At 42.3% G+C, this 6,212-nt stretch overlaps 1 long non-coding RNA gene across 1 annotated transcript in view; it reads left to right on the top strand.

Annotated features, from left to right (window-relative positions):
* The window catches only part of LOC149437943 (uncharacterized), a 5,343-nt gene extending 28 nt beyond the window's left edge, over window positions 1–5,315 (top strand). The window contains exons 1-3 of the long non-coding RNA XR_016307980.1: window positions 1–24; window positions 3,043–3,078; window positions 5,040–5,315. The exon at window positions 1–24 is cut by the window's left edge and continues 28 nt beyond it. This is a non-coding gene — a long non-coding RNA (uncharacterized LOC149437943). The remainder of the gene's footprint in view (window positions 25–3,042; window positions 3,079–5,039) is intronic.
* The last annotated feature ends 897 nt before the right edge of the window (window positions 5,316–6,212 follow it).

The following is a 6,212-nucleotide window of genomic DNA, read 5'->3' as shown; positions in this document are numbered from 1 at the left end:
GCATGCTTCTCATTGTCACATTGGGTGAGTGAGTCCTCAGGCAATTATTCATTTTACCGTTTAAAACGATATTGTGTAACTGAGCCCTAAAAATGCTTAATTACCGTACACTGCTCAGGTGATAGGTCTGCCTTAAAGGAAATTAGTATTCTGCTCTATACTGTATTTATTATGAATTAAGGGGTTAGCAGGGCAGGGTACAGGGGTCAGCAGGGCAGAGGACAGGGGTTAGCAGGGCAGGGTACAGGGGTCAGCAGGGTAGGGTACAGGGTTTAGCAGGGCAGAGGACAGGGGTTAGCAGGGCAGGGTACAGGGGTTAGCAGGGCAGGGTACAGGGGTCAGCAGGGCAGAGGACAGAGGTTAGCAGGACAGGGTACAGGGGTCAGCAGGGCAGAGGACAGGGGTTAGCAGGGCAGGGTACAGGGGTCAGCAGGGTAGGGTACAGGGGTTAGCAGGGCAGAGGACAGGGGTTAGCAGGGCAGGGTACAGGGGTTAGCAGGGCAGGGTACAGGGGTCAGCAGGGCAGAGGACAGAGGTTAGCAGGACAGGGTACAGGGGTCAGCAGGGCAGAGGACAGGGGTTAGCAGGGCAGGGTGCAGGGGGCAGCAGGGCAGGGTACAGGGGTTAGCAGAGCAGGGTACAGGGGTCAGCAGGGCAGAAGACAGGGGTTAGCAGGGCAGGGTACAGGGGTCAGAAGGGCAGAGGACAGGGGTCAGCATGGCGGAAGACAGTGGTCAGCAGAGTTGAGGAGAGGGTCACTGCTGGCAGGGCACTTAAGAGATCTCCTCCTCCCCACACAGCAAATAGCTAAGCTTAGGATCCCTCCACACAGTGTGTAGCCGGCTACTGCAGCTGCCAAACCAATCAGGGAATTTCACAGGGCAGAACAGCAACTGCAGCCAGCTACACAGTGTGCAGATTGGTGCTGTGAGGAATCTGATCTCAGCTATGTGTTATGTGTGATCCTGTGTGTTATGTGTGATCCTATGTGTTATGTGTGATCCTGTGTGTTATGTGTGATCCTGTGTGTTATGTGTGATCCTGTGTGTTATGTGTGATCCTGTGTGTTATGTGTGATCCTGTGTGTTATGTGTGATCCTATGTGTTATGTGTGATCCTGTGTGTTATGTGTGATCCTGTGTGTTATGTGTGATCCTGTGTGTTATGTGTGATCCTATGTGTTAAGTGTAATCCCGTGTGTTATGTGTGATCCCGTGTGTTATGTGTGATCCCGTGTGTTATGTGTGATCCCGTGTGTTATGTGTGATCCTGTGTGTTATGTGTGATCCTATGTGTTATGTGTGATCCTGTGTGTTATGTGTGATCCTGTGTGTTATGTGTGATCCTGTGTGTTATGTGTGATCCTCTGTGTTATGTGTGATCCTGTGTGTTATGTGTGATCCTGTGTGTTATGTGTGATCCTGTGTGTTATGTGTGATCCTATGTGTTATGTGTGATCCTGTGTGTTATGTGTGATCCTGTGTGTTATGTGTGATCCCGTGTGTTATGTGTGATCCCGTGTGTTATGTGTGATCCCGTGTATTATGTGTGATCCTGTGTGTTATGTGTGATCCTGTGTGTTATGTGTGATCCTGTGTGTTTTGTGTGATCCTATGTGTTATGTGTGATCCCGTGTGTTATGTGTGATCCCGTGTGTTATGTGTGATCCAGTGTGTTATGTGTGATCCCGTGTGTTATGTGTGATCCTGTGTGTTATGTGTGATCCTGTGTGTTTTGTGTGATCCTATGTGTTATGTGTGATCCTGTGTGTTATGTGTGATCCTGTGTGTTATGTGTGATCCTGTGTGTTATGTGTGATCCCATGTGTTATGTGTGATCCCGTGTGTTATGTGTGATCCCGTGTGTTATGTGTGATCCCGTGTGTTATGTGTGATCCCGTGTGTTATGTGTGATCCTGTGTGTTATGTGTGATCCTGTGTGTTTTGTGTGATCCTGTGTGTTATGTGTGATCCTATGTGTTATGTGTGATCCTGTGTGTTATGTGTGATCCTGTGTGTTATGTGTGATCCTGTGTGTTATGTGTGATCCTGTGTGTTATGTGTGATCCTGTGTGTTATGTGTGATCCCGTGTGTTATGTGTGATCCCGTGTGTTATGTGTGATCCCGTGTGTTATGTGTGATCCCGTGTGTTATGTGTGATCCTGTGTGTTATGTGTGATCCTGTGTGTTATGTGTGATCCTGTGTGTTTTGTGTGATCCTGTGTGTTATGTGTGATCCTATGTGTTATGTGTGATCCCGTGTGTTATGTGTGATCCCGTGTGTTATGTGTGATCCCGTGTATTATGTGTGATCCTGTGTGTTATGTGTGATCCTGTGTGTTATGTGTGATCCTGTGTGTTATGTGTGATCCCGTGTGTTATGTGTGATCCCGTGTGTTATGTGTGATCCCGTGTGTTATGTGTGATCCTGTGTGTTATGTGTGATCCTGTGTGTTATGTGTGATCCCGTGTGTTATGTGTGATCCTGTGTGTTATGTGTGATCCTGTGCAGCCTGCTGTATGGAGGATCGCTGTTATAACAGGAGGGGGAGATCGCAGAGAGCCCGCATCTCCTCCCCGCTCTATCCTCTCTGCCACTCCTGTCTGGATGGATTACTTTACATAACTGCGGCCAGCTGTGAGTGTGCAGGGGGAGCTCAGTGGGGCACCCAGCCTAGGGGGGCACAACCAAAATCTGGGGGGGCACAGCCCACCCCAGCACCCCCCTAGATCCGGCCATGCCCTGTACTACCCAAATATCACACATATCTATTGCATAGCCCAAAAAAAATTCACAAGGATCCAAAATAAATTGGTTGTCCATATTGGAGGTTATTTACTAAAACGTGAGAGTGTGGCATCTGGTGCAGCTCTGCAGAGCAACCAATCAGCTTCCAGGTTTTATTGTCAAAGCTTAATTAAATGAGCTGAAGTTAGAAGCTGATTGGCTGCCCAGACTCCGAGTGCTCTAGTTTTAGTAAATCAGCCCCATTGTATTTATTCAGAACTAATGAATCTCTTCTCTTCTGTCTCCCATCACAGCGCTGCTTGCAGTGTGCCAGGCCAGACCACCGCATGGTAAGTCAGCGACTGGAGTCACAATAGGAATCTTCTGCAATCACCAAATACGACTAAAGACTCTATAAAAGTCCAACTGAACCCTCAGATTAAATCAGATAAATACATTCCAGGATCATCAACACAAAACGTGTGCAAAGCCTTGTTAGAAGAGGAGATTGCGGGGGGATATGATCTCCATGTATAATACATAAGGGGGGATATGATCTCCATGTATAATACATAAGGGGGGATATGATCTCCATGTATAATACATAAGGGGGGATATGATCTCCATGTATAATACATAAGGGGGGATATGATCTCCATGTATAATACATAAGGGGGGATATGATCTCCATGTATAATACATAAGGGGGATATGATCTCCATGTATAATACATAAGGAGGATATGATCTCCATGTATAATACATAAGGGGGGATATGATCTCCATGTATAATACATAAGGGGGGATATGATCTCCATGTATAATACATAAGGGGGATATGATCTCAATGTATAATACATAAGGGGGGATATGATCTCCATGTATAATACATAAGGGGGGATATGACCTCCATGTATAATACATAAGGGGGGATATGATCTCCATGTATAATACATAAGGGGGATATGATCTCCATGTATAATACATAAGGGGGGATATGATCTCCATGTATAATACATAAGGGGGGGATATGATCTCCATGTATAATACATAAGGGGGATATGATCTCCATGTATAATACATAAGGGGGATATGATCTCCATGTATAATACATAAGGGGGATATGATCTCCATGTATAATACATAAGGGGGGATATGATCACCATGTATAATACATAAGGGGGGTATGATCTCCATGTATAATACATAAGGGGGGATATGATCTCCATGTATAATACATAAGGGGGGATATGATCTCCATGTATAATACATAAGGGGGGATATGATCACCATGTATAATACATAAGGGGGGATATGATCTCCATGTATAATACATAAGGGGGGATATGATCTCCATGTATAATACATAAGGGGGGATATGATCTCCATGTATAATACATAAGGGGGGATATGATCTCCATGTATAATACATAAGGGGGATATGATCTCCATGTATAATACATAAGGGGGATATGATCTCAATGTATAATACATAAGGGGGGATATGATCTCCATGTATAATACATAAGGGGGGATATGACCTCCATGTATAATACATAAGGGGGGATATGATCTCCATGTATAATACATAAGGGGGATATGATCTCCATGTATAATACATAAGGGGGGATATGATCTCCATGTATAATACATAAGGGGGGGATATGATCTCCATGTATAATACATAAGGGGGATATGATCTCCATGTATAATACATAAGGGGGATATGATCTCCATGTATAATACATAAGGGGGGGATATGATCTCCATGTATAATACATAAGGGGGATATGATCTCCATGTATAATATATAAGGGGGATATGATCTCCATGTATAATACATAAGGGGGATATGATCTCCATGTACAATACATAAGGGGGGGATATGATCTCCATGTATAATACATAAGGGGGATATGATCTCCATGTATAATACATAAGGGGGGATATGATCTCCATGTATAATACATAAGGGGGGATATGATCTCCATGTATAATACATAAGGGGGGGATATGATCTCCATGTATAATACATAAGGGGGATATGATCTCCATGTATAATACATAAGGGGGATATGATCTCCATGTATAATACATAAGGGGGGATATGATCTCCATGTATAATACATAAGGGGGGATATGATCTCCATGTATAATACATAAGGGGGATATGAGCCAATTCACCTCCCAGCATGTCTTTGGAGGTTTGGGAGGCTTTTATGTATAGGTCTGTGAATCTTGTTATAAACTGTTTCACATTAGGTGAATGTTCCGCTTTAGCGGTCGTATAACAGACGATCTTTTGTCCACAGAGAAAGAATGCATATATGATCACCAGATTTATACTTCTGCTTCCGCCTGCGAAGACAATTGTGAGAACTATAAATACCCAGACAGAGCTTGCACCTTGCAACTTGTACACGGCTGCTTCTGCGTGAAACCGTACATCTTCCGATACGGCCAGTGCGGCCCCTGCATCCTCCCGGAGAATTGTCCAGTATAATTTACTGAATTCCGCGGATAATTTGCGTCTAACGCCACGCCCAACAGCGGCGCAATCCCGAGCATGACACATGAGCAAGCATTGTCCATACCGGTTGTCTGCTAATAAAGATCCGTGCATCCTACTGAACTGTGTCCTGACTTTTCAATACATTTTTAAGATGACTAAATTCATGATTTATTGATTGGTTTATTTTTTTTACTATTTATGTTGTATTTTATAATATTTTATTTCTTTACCTCAATAATTAATATACACTTTTTTTTACATATAAAAAAATTATTTTATAGTTAATATTTATTATAATTAATATATATTATTAATAATTATATTTTTACATATATTTTGTAAATGCATTCCAAAAATGTAGATTAAATGTATTTTTAATTGTATATTTTATAATACTTTATTACCTAAATAATTATTACACACGGTGTCCCTATGAGACTGGTGTCAGCCCACATGGAAGAAAAATATATTTTAAATATATTTTAAAAATATTCTTCCCAACTGTATTGACATATATTTGAAATACTAAAATTTTGGCCGTATTCAATATATATATATATATATATATATATATACCATAGTAACATTGAACTACTCTGGGCAAGTGATCAGATTTTTTTTTTTTTAACACATTATGATTTCTAATACCGATACCGATGTATTTCATTGATATTTGCAATCATTGTTACTAAATGAAACTGATTCATTCAGTCGTTTGTTGTGATTAGCTGTGATTGAGCAAAGCTGATCACATGATAGAGATGGGCCATGATTGGCCCTGTCTGTATCATGTGACTGCCTTGACCAGTCACAGCTAACAACATAATTGTCTACAAGAGATGGCATGACAGGAAGCCATCCATTGTATACAACTGCCATGTGATCTGCTGTGATTGGTCACAGCAGTCACATGACACTGGCAATGGGCCGGTGTAGTGATATGTCATTGGCTTTGTCCCATGGATGCCCAGTC

The sequence above is a fragment of the Staurois parvus genome, unplaced genomic scaffold, assembly GCF_062004578.1.
Source record: "Staurois parvus isolate SC_StPar_1 unplaced genomic scaffold, SC_StPar_1.0 ptg001242l, whole genome shotgun sequence".
Lineage (NCBI taxonomy): Eukaryota > Metazoa > Chordata > Amphibia > Anura > Ranidae > Staurois > Staurois parvus.
The sequence above is the reverse complement of the archived record's forward strand: the minus strand, read 5'-3'. Positions and strand labels throughout refer to the sequence as shown.